Here is a 15320-nt window from a genome sequence, read left to right on the forward strand (position 1 = left end):
TGTCCTTCCTACTGGACCTTTGGACTCACCTGATTGCGAACTCTGAGGGGAAGGTCTCTGGGTGAAAGTCCAACCTCTGGATGGTTGATAATGGAGGCTGAAGCACTGTCCCCAGAAAAGATGTCAGGAAGTAAGCAAGCATTGGTCTCCTAAACAAACTGAGATTCCCAAGGCAATTCCCAAGGTCCCATCTAGCCCAAAGTCATACACTCTAAGAAGCTGGAGATGAGGAGATATTTACAGCTCCCTAAGTCTGCTTATTAAGTACGTACATTTCTGCCTTATCACTCTAACCTCTAATTGCATGTTTTTCCTGTGGGTCTGGACTGAAGAAAAAGTTTTCCTAGAGATTCTGTGTTCTCAAAAGACCAGCATAGAAGTCAAGTGAACCCAGTTTTTACTAGTTTTTCCTCATAAAGTCTGTTGGCATCCAGAAGACTAACTTTCCAGCACATAATCCTAACAATGATTTAAAATTTTTCCAAATTTGAGACTGAGGATCCAGTCTGGATAAGAAAACTTGAATCTCCAAGTATTGACTTGTGGTAAGGACACAGCCACTTATTGCAACAGAAAATGGTATTGCTCTCTTCAACAAGGGGGAGAACTAAATTCCTTTGGTATATTGAGTGTTATACACTGGAATTCATGACACATTAGCCAAAACAATTTGGAATTTCAACCTTTTATCACAAGTTAAAAATTAGTTCCTCACTATGAAATATTTGTTAATTATAAGAAATATATTTAGATTTTTTTGTACCATAAGCTTGGAGAAAAAATCTACTATTTAAGATTATTTTTAAGAGTCTTCCCTGTAGCCTCCAGGAAAAACCGAGCCCTGTAAACACTACTACTTTAAGTCTTTGTATCTAAATTTCTACATCTTTTAATTTTATATTAATTCAAACATTCATTCTTTTCATTTGTATCCTCTTCAATTTCAAGTTTTCTTTCAACATAAAATGTGAGATTATGAAAGAGTCTGTGTTTGTGTACATATGTGTGTGTTTATTTGAAATAAAAATTTATATGAATAAACACATATACATACACACAACTTTACCTTTGAACCTTTTATTTGGACTCAACAAAATGTCCACATATCTCATTTATTTCTTGCAACATTCATCTGAAGTTATGTTTACTATCCCATATTACATTCTGAAGTAAAAATATTAAGGCTTAGATATATTAAATGTCTAACAATAACATTAAGAAGACATTAAAGTTTGTGTGGCCCTGGCCAGTGGCTCAATGGATAGAGTGTCAGCCCAGCATATGAATGTCCCAGGTTCAATCCCCAGCCAGGGCACATAGGAGAAGCAACCACCTGCTTCTCCTCCACCCTTGTCTCCCTTTTCCCCTCCTACAGCCAGTGGCTTGGTTGGGAACATGGCCCCACGCACTGAGAGTAGTTCCATTGGAGCACATCAGCCTCAGGTGCTAAAATAGCATGGTTGATTCAAACACTGGCCTCAGATAAGGTTGCTGGGTGCACCCTGGTCTGGGCTCATGCAAGAGTCTGCCTCATTATCTCCCCTCCTTTCACCTTAAAAAGAAAAAATTTTATTGTGCACTTTCTTGATTTATACACAAGTGGAAACATGAGGTATGGGCTGTAATTTTTGTTTGGCTTTTATTCACCAAATTATACATTTTAATAATATTCAGTTTATAGTATGTGATTACACTTCAATAAATTACTAAAAAGGAAGAAAACCTGGCAATACATGGATTGGAGGAGGAGCTGATTTGCATTGAGAAATGGGGTGTGGAGATGGGGAGAGGGAGAGCAAAGGGGGTGAATGGAAGTGGAAAGAAACTTTGCATGGGGCATGGGGGGGACACAATGCAGTGTGTAGAGGGTGTTATACTGAGTGGGACACTTGAAACCATGTCAACACAATAAATTAAAAATAAAAATTAAGAGACCTAGCCAATTAGCTCAGTGGTAGAGCGTCGGTCTGGCATGTGGATGTCCCAGGTTCAATTCCCACCCAGGGCATGCAGGAGAAGTGCCCATCTGCTTCTCCACCCCTCCCCCTCTCCTCCCTGTCAACACTGACCTGAAAGAGAATAGGATCCTCATGAGGAGAATAAAACCCAGTGACCAGCTATTGAACACACCATATGTTACAGTCTACAATATCAGAAAGAGCAGTTAAGATAGTGATGTACAAAGGGATGTCAGACACAAAAGTGAAAGGTCTCAAGTTTTCCTCTCTCATAAAATTGTATAAATTGCCATGGTCATTAAGTGTAGTGTTTTCCATAGGAGTAGTACAATTCAGGATTATTTTAGCAAAAAAATAATTATTTTATATGATATATATCATTTGAGAAAAATTATTCTAAAAAATACATGATATTTCATTAGGTAAATAAAATTATCCAAATATTTCTGATCCATGATGAAAATAAATTTGGGAAGTAGGAAGATAAAGAGAAAAGCCATTGGATATCTGAGAGAACAGAAAGCTTAATAGAGTTACATAAATTGAATAGAGAAGATGAGGTCAAAGAAATAGAAAGTCCAGGAAATAAATAAAAAGAGCAAGTTCTTAACTCATCTATTTCCACAGTCTGAAAATAATCACAACATCTGACTCTGAGCCTTTGACTCTGCAATCACGGGCATTTCTTCCATCTTAGGGCACTTGGCTAGTTCGTAGTTTCCTACAAACTGCTTTCAGAGCCTGTTTGATGTCTTTGTTCCTTAGACTATAGATGATGGATTCAGCATGGGTGTGACCACAGCGTACATCACTGAGGCTGTTGCATTTAAGTGTGAGCTGTGGGTGGCAGCAGAGCTGAGGTACACGCCTAGCAATGTACAGTAAAATAAGGAGACAACCGAGAGGTGAGACGCACAGGTAGAAAATGCTTTATACTTCCCCTGAGCTGATGACATTCCACGAATGTAGGACACTATCTTAGAGTAAGAGTAAAGGATCCCAGCGAAAGGGCCACCTCCCAGCAGGAGAGCTGCAGCATACATGACCATGTTATTAAGAAAAGTGTTAGAACAGGCAAGTTTGATCAGCTGATTGAGTTCACAGAAAAGTGATGGATTTCCAAGTCTGTGTAGAAGGACAGTCATAAATCCAGTAAGCTTTGTAGTAAGGAATTCAGGATACACATGATCCAGGACACCAGAATCAGCAGTGCACAAAACCCGCGGTTCATGATGACCGTGTAGTGCAGGGGGTGACAGATGGCCACAAAGCGGTTATAAGCCATCACAGACAAGATGAAGACATCCAACACTGCAAGGAGTATGAGAAAATACATCTGTGTGATGCAGCCTTCATAGACTATGACTCTGCTCTGAGTCTGCATGTTCAGCAGCATCTTCAGGATGGTGGTGGAGGTGGAGCAGATGTCCACCAGGGACAGGTTGCAGAGGAAGAAGTACATGGGCGTGTGGAGGTGGGAGTCTGAGCTGATGGCCAGGATGATGAGCAGGTTCCCCAACACAGTGATCAGGTACATAGACAGGAAGAGCCCAAATATGAGGGGCTGCAGTTCTGGTGCCTCTGATAGTCCCAGGAGAAGAAATTCTGAAATTTGTGTAAGGTTCATTGGTTGTATGTGGTGGAGATAGGTATCTACCAAGAAAGATGAAAATACCATGACTAATTTTCACAAAAACTTGCATTACTGACATATTTGAAATGCTGCAATTTAAACTTTAGTCCACACATAAAAATTATTATTTTATGTATGGATACAGTCCCCCTTAGGAATATCTAATGCCACCTCTGATATGGAATATCTGTCCCAATCAGCTATGTCTCTGAGGAGTCTCATTTTACAATTTTAATGAGAAATTCTTCATGCCTTAGGAATATATACTGAAGACTGACCATGTTTTAGACACTGTCCAGGCTGTGGGAATAGGGTGCTGAATAACAAAAGCCTCTGCAGGCTGGGAAGGCTGCCAGTATCATGGTCTCCAAGTCCACCATCACTGCTGCTTTCCTGCGAGCTTTCGGGTAGGTGAAATGTTACACCCTGCTGGGACTGAAAGGAAGAAACAAAATTACACGGTTTTAGTCAGGTTCAGAATAATTGCTTAATGCCACCAATTTAGAAAATACATTATTTCAACCATCTAGTGGAGTTACATTAGAATTATTTTGATTTGGGAACAATTTCAGGCTTTTGTGAAGCTACTTCACCTGGCAGCAGAGATGCTTTCTTTATATTTCAAAACAAGGCACATGCAGATGCAGATTAAAGTCAATTTCTTCTAAAGCAAGAGATTGTCAATCCCTACACACATGCAAGCACGTTAGAAATTCTAATTATCGAGAGAGACAAGATGGCGCTGGAGTAGGCGGACGTACCAACATCTACCTCCCAGAACCAAAGTGGATTACAAACTAATTTTATGAACTATCATCTGGAAAAAACAACTTTGGACTAAACTAAGAGGACTCTTCAACCAAGGAACACTGAAGAAGCCACACCAAGACTGGTAGGAAAAGCGGAAAAGCGGAAATGCGGAGAGGGCTGCCCGGCTCCTTGGAGCGAACGGCAGCAGGGAGAGACTAGCGTGGCGGGAAGTGAGTTTAGCAGAGGGGAAAGGGTCCTGAGCCCCAGGAACAAAGCCCCAGCCTGCAGCCCCAGAGCCCAGAAGAGGCATAAGGACAGTATTTACCTAGAAACAAGTCAGGATACTGTTTGTGAGAAAGAGTCTGATTTCTCAGACCCAGGATCCTTCTTAAAGGGACCGTGCAGAACATCTCTCTCACAACCACTCACCCGGGGCTCCTGGGGACGGGAGGTAGAGAGGAGAGGACCAGAGTAACAGGAAGAGAGTGTAATCTAGGAGACTCAGGGAGAAACATTTTGGGAGATAGCCACCCTAACCCCTGGGACAAGTCACTCCCCAAAGCTGAAGTGAATATTTCCCCCGGAAACAGTAATACCAGCAAAGGGAAGCAGGAGAGCAGCCAAACAAGCTCCTCCACAGCACTCAGAGCAGAGTTGCATAGAAGGAGGGAGCTTTTGGGTCTACAGTAGTGAGTCTTAGGGTCTGAGCTGCAACGCCCCCACCCACGTGGCTGAGGGCGCACTGGATGGCGGGTGACAGTGGGAGACAAAAGCGCGGTTCTGCTGGCAGGGGCGGAAGCCAGCTGGCCACCACTGAGCTCAGGTGTGAGCTCAATCTTGCCCGGCTGGGGGAAAGGGGGCATGCAAAAGCAGTCAAGCACAGCTGCCGGCAGCCTGTAATCCAGCCTGCAGGAGAAGGGTGGGAACCAAGGAAGGGGTGGAGACCAGCCTCTGAGCAAGGGCAGAGGAGCACAGCCTTGCCCCGCCCATGCAACCCAGGCTTGCGGTCTGACTTGGAAGCCAGCTCCTCCTGCGGAGGTGGAGCCAAAAGCCCAGAAGAGGCGGAGTTCTGCTACTGTGCTGAGCTTGGGCACGCAGTCCTGCCCAGCAGTAGAGCCAAGGCTAGCAGCCGTTTCTTGAGTGGGCTCCTCCTGCAAGGGCAGGGTGAAAGCCCGGAAACAGGCGGAGACCCGCAGCTGAGCAAAGGTGCTCGCCAGTGCCCTCAGGACTGAGCATAACGTCACACACAGGGGCGGGGCAAAGGCCAAGGCCACCAATGCTTGTGCACCCGAGCACGTGATCACAGCCACTCCTGTGAAGGGAAAATGCGGAGGCAGAGAAATACAACACAAATAAACCAAGAGAAATCCCCAGAAAAGGACCTAAGTGAATCAGATATAACCAAATTACCAGATGCAGAGTTTAAAATAACGAGTGTTAGGATGCTCAAAGATTATCAGAACAACCATAGATGGCCATTACGAAAATCTAAATAAAGAGATAACAAATATAAAAAAGGACATCGAAATAATAAAAAAGAATCAGTCAAAAATAACAAATACAATATCTGAAATAAAGAATACAATGGAAGGAATTAAAAGCAGGATGAATGAAGCAGAGAATCGAATCAGTGAGTTAGAGGACATGATAAATAAAGGCACGGAAGCAGAGCAGAAAAAAGAAAAGAGACTCAAAAAGTCTGAGGAAACTCTAAGAGAGCTCTGTGACAACATGAAGAGAAATAACATCCACATCATAGGGGTTCCTGAAGAAGAAGAGAAAGAACAAGGGATAGAGACTTTGTTCAAACATATTATAGCAGGAAACTTCCCCCAATTAAGGCAGGAAAACATTTCACATGTTCAGGAAGCACAGAGAACTCCATTAAGAAGAAAACCAAAGAAACCAACACCAAGACACATCATAATTAAAATACCAAAGCTAAATGATAAAGAGAAAATATTAACAGCTGCTAGAGAAAAAAAGACTATCACCTACAAAGGAGCCCCCATAAGGATGACTTCTGACTTCTCAAAAGAAACATTTGAGGCCAGAAGGGAATGGCAAGAAATATTCAAAGTAATGCAGAACAAGAACCTACAACCAAGACTACTTTATCCAGCAAGGCTATCATTTAAAATTGAAGGAGAAATAAAAAGCTTTACAGACAAAAAAAAACCTCAAGAAATCCACTGCAACCAAACCAAGGCTGCAAGAAATGCTAAGGGACCTGTTGTAAACAGATCAAAGGAAAAAAAGAATATAGCAAAAGAGGAATACAGTTTTAAAGAACAAAATGGCAATAAACAATTACATATCAGTAATAACCTTAAATGTTAATGGATTAAATGATCCGATCAAGAGACATAGGGTAGCTGCGTGGATAAGAAAACAGGACCCATACATATGCTGTCTACAAGAGACATACCTTAAAACAAAAGATGCACATAGGTTGAAGGTAAAAGGATGGAAAAAAATATTTCATGCAAATGGAAATGAAAAAAAAGCTGGGGTAGCAATACTTATATCAGACAAAATGGACTTTAAAACAAAGACCATAGTTAGAGATAAAGAAAGTCACTACATAATGATAAAGGGAGCAATCCAAAAGGAAGATATAACTATTATAAATATCTACACACCTAATATAGGAGCACCTAAATATATAAAGCAGACTTTGATGGACTTAAAGGGCGAGAGCAACAGCAATAATACAATAGTAGGGGATTTCAATACCCCATTAACATCATTAGATAGATCCTCAAGAAAGAAAATTAACAAAGAAACAGCAAACTTAAAGGACATATTAGATCAACTCGATTTAATAGATATCTTCAGAACCTTTTACCCTAAAACAGCAGAATATACATTCTTTTCAAGCGCTCATGGTACATTCTCTAGAATAGACCACATATTAGGGCACAAAAGTCGTCTCAACAAATTTAAGAAGATTGAAATCATATCGAGCACTTTCTCTGATCACAATGGCATTAAATTAGAAATCAACCACAACAGAAAAATTGAAAAACATTCAAACACTTGGAAACTAAATAGCATGTTATTAAATAACGAATGGGTTAACATTGAGATCAAAGAAGAAATTAAAAAATTCCTAGAAACAAACGATAACAAGCATACATGAACTCAAAATTTATGGGACAAAGCAAAAGCAGTGCTGAGAGGGAAGTTTATAGCATTACAGGCCTACCTCAAGAAGCTAGAAAAAGCTCAAATAAACAACTTAACCCTATATCTAAAAGAATTAGAAAAAGAGCAGCAAGTAAAGCCAAGAGCTAGTAGAAGGAAGGAAATAATAAAGATCAGAGCAGAAATAAATGACACAGAGGCTAAAGAAACAATACAGAGGATCAATGAAACTAGGAGCTGGTTCTTTGAAAAGGTAAACAAGATTGATGAACCTTTAACTAGACTCACCAAGAAAAAGAGAGGACTCAAATAAATAAAATTAGAAACGGGAGTGGAGAAATAACAACTGACACAACAGAAATACAAAATATTGTAAGAAAATACTATGAAGAACTGTATGCCAAAAACTAGACAACCTAGATGAAATGGACAAATTCCTTGAATCATATAATCTTCCAAAAATTAATCTGGAAGAATCAGAAAACCTAAACAGACTAATTACAACAAATGAGATTGAAACAGCTACCAAAAAACTCCCAAAAAAGAAAAGTCCTGGGCCTGATGGCTTCACAAGTGAATTCTACCAAATATTCAAAGAAGAACTAAGTCCTATCCTTCTCAAGCTATTTCAAAAAATTCAAGAGGAAGGAAGACTTCCAAACTCCTTTTATGAGGCGAGCATAATTCTGATTCCAAAACCAGGCAAAGACAACACAGAAAAAAAAATTATAGGCCAATACCCCTGATGAACTTAGATGCAAAAATCCTCAACAAAATATTAGCAAACCGGATCCAGCAATATATGAAAAAAATCATACACCAGGATCAAGTGGGATTTATTCTTGGGAGGCAAGGCTGGTACAATATTCGCAAATCAATCAATGTGATTCATCACATAAACAAAAGAAAGGAGAAAAACCACATGATAATTTCAATAGATGCAGAAAAAGCATTTGATAAAGTCCAGCACCCATTCATAATCAAAATTCTCAGCAAAGTGGGAATATAGGGAACATACCTCAAAATGATAAAGGCCATCTATGACAAACCCACAGCCAACATCATACTCAATGGGAAAAAATTAAAAGCAATCCCCTTAAGATCAGGAACAAGGCAGGAGTGCCCAATTTCACCACTCTTATTCAACATAGTTCTGGAAGTCCTAGCCAGAGAAATCAGACAAGAAAAAGAAATAAAAGGCATCCAAATTGGAAAAGAAGAAGTAAAACTATCATTATTTGCAGATGATATGATATTGTATATAGAAAACCCTAAAGTCTCAGTCAAAAAACTACTAGACCTGATAAATGAATTCGGCAAGGTGGCAGGATATAAAATCAATACTCAGAAATCAGAGGCATTTTTTACACTAATAATGAACTGTCAGAAAGAGAAATCAAGGGATCAACCCCCTTTACCATTGCAACCAAAAAAATAAAGTACCTAGGAATAAATCTAACCAAGGAGATTAAAGACTTGTTCTCGGAAAATTATAAAACATTGATAAAAGAAATCAGGGAAGATACAAATAAGTGGAGGCATATACCGTGCTCATAGTTAGGAAGAATAAACATCATTAAAATGTCTATATTACCCAAAGCAATTTATAAATTCAATGCAATACCGATTAAAATACCAATGACTTACTTCAAAGATATAGAACACATATTCCAAAAATTTATATGGAACCAAAAGAGAACACGAATAGCCTCAGCAATCCTGAAAAGGAAGAATAAAGCGGGAGGTATCACACTTCCGGATATCAAGTTATATTATAAGGCCATTGTACTCAAAACAGCATAGTACTGGCATAAGAATAGGGACGTAGATCAATGGAACAGAATAGAGAACCCAGAAATAAACCCACAGCTCTATGGACAACTGATATTTGACAAAGAAGGTAAGAAAATACAATGGAGTAAAGACAGCCTCTTCAACAAATGGTGTTGGAAAAATTGGACAGCTACCTGCAAAAAAATGAAACTAGACCACCGACTTACACCACTCACAAAAATAAACTCAAAATGGATAAAAGACTTAAATGTAAGCCGTGAAACCATAAGCATCTTAGAAGAAAACATAGGCAGTAAGCACTCTGACATCTCTCGCAGCAATATATTTGCTGATTTGTCTCCACAGGCAAGTGAAATAAAAGACAGGATAAACAGATGGGACTTTATCAAACTAAAAAGCTTATGCACAGCTAAAGACAATAAGAACAGAATAAAAAGACAAACTACACAATGGGAGAATATATTTGACATTGCGTCTGATAAGGGGTTAATAACCAAAATTTATAAAGAACTTGTAAAGCTTAATACCAGGAAGACAAACAATCCAATCCAAAAATGGGCAAAAGAAATGAATAGACACTTCTCCAAAGAGGACACACAGATGGCCAATAGGCATATGAAAAAATGCTCAACATCACTAATCATTAGAGAAATGCAAGTTAAAACCACAATGAGATATCACCTCACACCAGTTAGAATGGTGCTCATCAATAAAACAACACAGAATAAGTGCTGGCGAGGATGTGGAGAAAAGGGAACCCTCCTGTACTGCTGGTGGGAATGCAGACTGGTGCAGCCACTGTGGAAAACAGTATGGAGATTCCTCAAGAAATTAAAAATCGAACTGCCTTTTGACCCAGCTATACCACTGTTAGGAATATACCCCAAGAACACCATAGCACTGTTTGAAAAGAAGAAATGCACCCCCATGTTTATGGCAGCATTGTTCACAATAGCAAAGATTTGGAAACAGCCCAAGTGTCCGTCAGAGGACGAGTGGATTAAAAAGCTTTAGTGTGTGTGTATATATATATATATATATATATATATATACACACACACATATACACTATGGAATACTACTCAGCCATAAGAAATGATGACATAGGATCTTTTACAACATCATGGATGGGCCTTGATAACATTATACTGAGCGAAAAAAGTAAATCAGAAAAAACTAAGAACTATATGATTCCATACATAGGTGGGACATAAAGATGAGACTCAGAGACATGGACAACAGTGTTGGGGTTACAGGGTGGAAGGAGGAGAGGGAGGGGGTTGGGGAGGGGAGGGGCACAAAGATCATGGCTTTTCAGCATTTGCCATATTCCCCCCTTAATCTATAGACAGATAGCAAATATTTACTTATGGTGTTTCCACTATAAAGACTGCTGTCTTATGGACAAATGCTGATGAACTATTTCAGTAGTTCCTCCTTCTTCAAAGACTTATATGTCAACATAGAGCTCCATGTTTCATAGGACATACTCAAGCTCACTCCATGCTCCCTGGAGCTTTAGCACAAGGAAATGCCCTTTTCTCTCTCTCTCTCTCTCTCTCTTTTGTTGTTGTTGTATTTTTTCTTTTTTTCTTCCTTTTTTTTTCCTTTTTTTTGTTTTTAGAAACTGGAAACTGGGATAGACAGTCAGACAGACTCCCGCATGCGCCCGACCAGGATCCACCCAGCATGCCCACCAGGGCCGACGCTCTGCCCCTCCGGGGCGTCGCTCTGCCTTGACCAGAGCCACTCTAGCGCCTGGGGCAGAGGCCAAGGAGCCATCCCCAGTGCCCAGGCCATCTTTGCTCCAATGGAGCCTTGGCTGCGGGAGGGGAAGAGAGAGACAGAGAGGAAGGGGGGGTGGAGAAGCAAATGGGTGCTTCTCATATGTGCCCTGGCCGGGAATTGAACCCGGGTCCCCCGCACGACAGGCCGACACTCTACCGCTGAGCCAACCGACCAGGGCCCGTATTTTTTCTTTTATTTATTTGTTTTTTGTGTTTTTCTGAAGATGGAGGTGGGGAGGCAGTCCGACAGGCTCCCGCATGCGCCTGACCGGGATCCACCTGCCATGCCTTTCGGGGGGGGGAGGTGGATGCTCTCCCCATCTGGGGTGTTGCTCTGTTGTGACCAGAGCCATTCTGGCGCCTGAGGCGGAGGCCATGGGGCCATCCTTGGTGCCCGGGGTGGCTTTGCTGTGGTGGAGCCTTGGCTGCGGGAAGGGAAGAAAGAGGCGGAGAGGAAGGAGAGGGGGAAGGATGGAGGGGTAGATGGGTGCTTCTTCTGTGTGCTCTGACTGGGAGTCGAACCCGGGAATCCTGCACACCAGGCCAATGCTTTACCACTGAGCCAACCGGCCAGGGCCTCGGAATGCCCTTGTTGATCAAGCTACCCAAAAGAAAATTATATGGAGCAACCATGACAGACCGAGCAAGTCAGTCTCATACTATTCATCATCAGAACGCTGCAGCCCGGTGTAAACACTTTCAACTTTCTCGGGAAGCAGCACGGCAGATTGGGAAATCCTGTCCAAGGGGTCCTATACTGCCCCTTCGTTTGGAGTTAACCCTCAAGGACCCCTACCAGGACAACTTTGGCAGATGGATGTTGCTCATATACCTTCATTTGGCAAACAGTCGTATGTCCACATTACAGTGGCTTCATATTCCAGATCTATAGTAACCTCTGTCAGAACAGGAGAGGTTGATAAGCATGTTATAGCTCATTGTCTGTATGCATGGTTCTATTATTGGATTTCCTAAACTGGTTAAACTGAAAATGCTCCTGCATATGGAGCAAAAGCATTTACTATATTTTGTCATGCTTACAATCTTTAAAGTTAAAGTATTATTAAAGTGTACTCAGCAAACATTTTAAGGTCAATTTAAAAAAAAAATTAAAAGGGGGTAGTCATATCCTGGAACTCCTATGGGTCTACCATATCATGCTTCTTACTTAAAAAAAAAAAATGTACATTTCTTTTGAATGCTGATGAACAGGAGACACCAAATCTTTTTCGCCTGCAAACTACTACCTTCTTTATTAGATCCAGCTAATAACACTGTTTTGTCTTTTTCCAAATAGCTCCAGATATATGGAAAAGATTTATATAGGCGGGTGGGGATCCTCAAACCCCTCAGTGAGATCTTCTGAGCATGGCTTTTAAGATACCTAGAGGCAGAAAAAGCCCAATAGAGATCAGGGGAACTGCCAGCTTTTAGGATACACCCTTAAAGGCTCCAACGCCCCAAAGGAGTCTCATAGGATGCCATCTGGGTCCTGCTTCAATAGTGGAAAGGAAGGTCATTGAGCTAAAGCCTGCCAGGCTTACATGCCTCTGCTGTGAGGAAACAGGGACACTGGAAGGTAGGCTTCCCCCTTGCTCCTCTAAGGGAGGGTTCGGTCTCTTCCAGCCTTGCTCCAGCCACCTATGACCTAACCTTGCCCAGAATGCTGGGGTTTGCCACTGAAGGCTGAAGGTGCCCGGGGCCGTCGGCCCCATCTACGACACTGTGGACAAGCCTAGGGTATTTCTTCCAAGAAGCAGGTAAACTGATCTCATTTGCACAAGGGCCACTTAACTATGTTTTGCCTGAATAGTCAGGTTTTTTATTCTTCACTCAAAGATCTCTGTTGTGGGTGTTGATAGTCCTATTTTCTGCTGCTTTGCTTAATATATAGTGTTTCCTTTATCCCTCCTACCTCAATGCCCTACTCATATTTCAGGCTGGGACCTACTCCTAATTTAGCGCTCTCTTTCCCCCTTTTGCCAACTTCTATTATGAATCTACCTTTGCCACCCAGCTTAGTGTATCCCAAGGTTCTCTTTACCATGCCACAGTCACAGAGCTCCAGGGAAAAGCAACCTGGTCTCATCTCTCCAGGCAGAGGAGAACAGAAGCTCCATATCCACATATGCTGCAAATGGCTTTTCCAGTCTACCTGAATCATTACCAGCTAGAAGCAGCGGTCATTGGGACTTGGACATGAGCTGCAAAGTATAGAATGGTGACAACAATTCCAGTGCCATGAGGACTTTTCCTGGATATGGACTTTTCCTGGACTCCTGCTCCTTCTGACAGCTCCTAACAGACTGAACTGTGGTTGGGTTGCATTTTTCAGGAATTTGGCATGGTGATGGGGCCAACTTGGACTTGATGAACATGTTAAGGACACTACTCTTTTATGGATTCTTGCTGTATTGGCCAAGTGTTTGCTTAAAGGCTTTTAATCACTGTAAAAAAAAATAGAAAACTGGATAAAGAAGATGGGGCACATATACACCATGATATACTATTCAGCTAGAAGAAATGATTACATCGGATCACTTACAGCAGAATGGTGGAATCTTGATAACATTATGCGGAGTGAAATAAGTGAATCAGAAAAAAACAAGAACTGCAGGATTCCATACAATGGTGGGACATGAAAACGAGACTAAGAGACATGGACAGGAGTGGGGTGGTTACGGGGGGTAGGGGGAGGGGAGGAGGGGGAGGGGGAGGGGTATAAAGAAAACTGGATAGAGGGTGACAGAGGACGATCTCTCTTTGGGTGATGGTTATGCAACAGAACTAAATGACAAGATAACCTGGAAATGTTTTCTTTGAATATATGTACCCTGATTTATTGATGTCACCCCATTAAAATAAAAATTTATTTATAAAAAAAGCCTCTGCAATTCAGTGTGGGAGAATGAATGTAGAAACAAGTGATAAAATAGTAAATGATTTCAGATGGTGGCAGACGGTATGAAAAGGTGAGCAGGACTGTAGGAGGGAGGGACTAGTGCAGGGGTCCCCAAACTACGGCCCGCGGGCCACATGCGGCCCCCTGAGGCCGTTTATCTGGCCCCTGCCGCACTTCTGGAAGGGGCACCTCTTTCATAGGTGGTCAGTGGAGGAGCATAGTTCCCATTGAAATACTGGTCAGTTTGTTGATTTAAATTTACTTGTTTGTTATTTTAAATATTGTATTTCTTCCCGTTTTGTTTTTTTTACTTTAAAATAAGATATGTGCAGTGTGCATAGGGATTTGTTCATAGTTTTTTTATAGTCCGGCCCTCCAACGGTCTGAGGGACGGTGAACTAGTCCCCTGTGTAAAAAGTTTGGGGACCCCTGGACTAGTGTGTTCTGTTTTTCATGGGACTGTGAGCAAGATCTACAAACAAGTTGATATTTGAACAGAGACCTCAAACAAGTGAAAAGAAAAAAATTTTGAGATGTCCTAAATTAAATAACAGTGGTGCCAGAGAGTGAAAGCAAAAGACAGCAGTAATTAACCAGCTAAAAGCTGTGGACCAGCTAACCAAAGACAGTTATTTCTGAATGTGTGTTGCAACTTTGAATCAACTTCTGTAGTGACCGCTAGATCATTCTGCGTGGGCATGAACTTTCTGTACTGTTGCCTGTAACCAATGGTTTTGTGAACCAATGTCTTCTCAATAAATCATATATTTATAAAAGGTGGTAAATATTTCTTCCTGTGTACCTATCCTGAAACTGCCGCCCTCACCCCCCTCCTTATCTCTAACCAATGTAAATTCTTTCAAAACAACTTGGGTTAGCCCCTTCTGCCTTTTCTTATGTAGCATCTTTTTCTGTTATTTGGGGGCATTAGATTTTGATCTCTTTTGTGACACATGCAGTGGCCCCACTCTGGTCCTGGTCCTGGTCTTCATCCAACATGCAAAAACCTCCCCAGACCATCCTTTATAAATCCTTCCCACACGGTGACAGTTCTATCAATTTATACTGAATAACTTTCTTCATATAATTCTGTCCGAGGACATTATCTAAACACACACTTATTTCATGTTCTCTGACATCTCTGTTATACTGTATGACCCAGAAGAGCAAGGGTTTCACTCTGGGGTTTCCACAGAGGTATGGAAATAGATGTGCACTTACATGGAAACAAGTCTAAGAAAGTGAAAGTGATCAAATGAAAAAATGAAGGCATAATGAAACCAGGTGAAAGTGAGTGGTTTCAAAACAACTGTAGTAAATAAAATTGAATGGAGAATTAAACACTAAGT

General features: G+C 41.3%; 1 protein-coding gene, 1 non-coding gene and 1 pseudogene across 2 annotated transcripts in view; 1 reads left to right on the forward strand and 2 right to left on the reverse strand.

Moving 5' to 3' along the window:
- LOC136333282 (adhesion G protein-coupled receptor E2-like) overlaps nt 1–15320 on the forward strand; it is a 196070-nt gene that overhangs the window by 109127 nt on the left and 71623 nt on the right. The gene's annotated exons all lie outside the window — the stretch shown is intronic.
- LOC136321018 (olfactory receptor 7A17-like) lies at nt 2652–3603 on the reverse strand (annotated as a pseudogene).
- TRNAD-GUC (transfer RNA aspartic acid (anticodon GUC)) lies at nt 11173–11248 on the reverse strand. Its single transcript has one exon. It is a non-coding gene; the product is annotated as a tRNA-Asp (tRNA).

Source organism: Saccopteryx bilineata, chromosome 1, assembly GCF_036850765.1.
Source record: "Saccopteryx bilineata isolate mSacBil1 chromosome 1, mSacBil1_pri_phased_curated, whole genome shotgun sequence".
Taxonomy (NCBI): Eukaryota; Metazoa; Chordata; class Mammalia; order Chiroptera; family Emballonuridae; genus Saccopteryx; species Saccopteryx bilineata.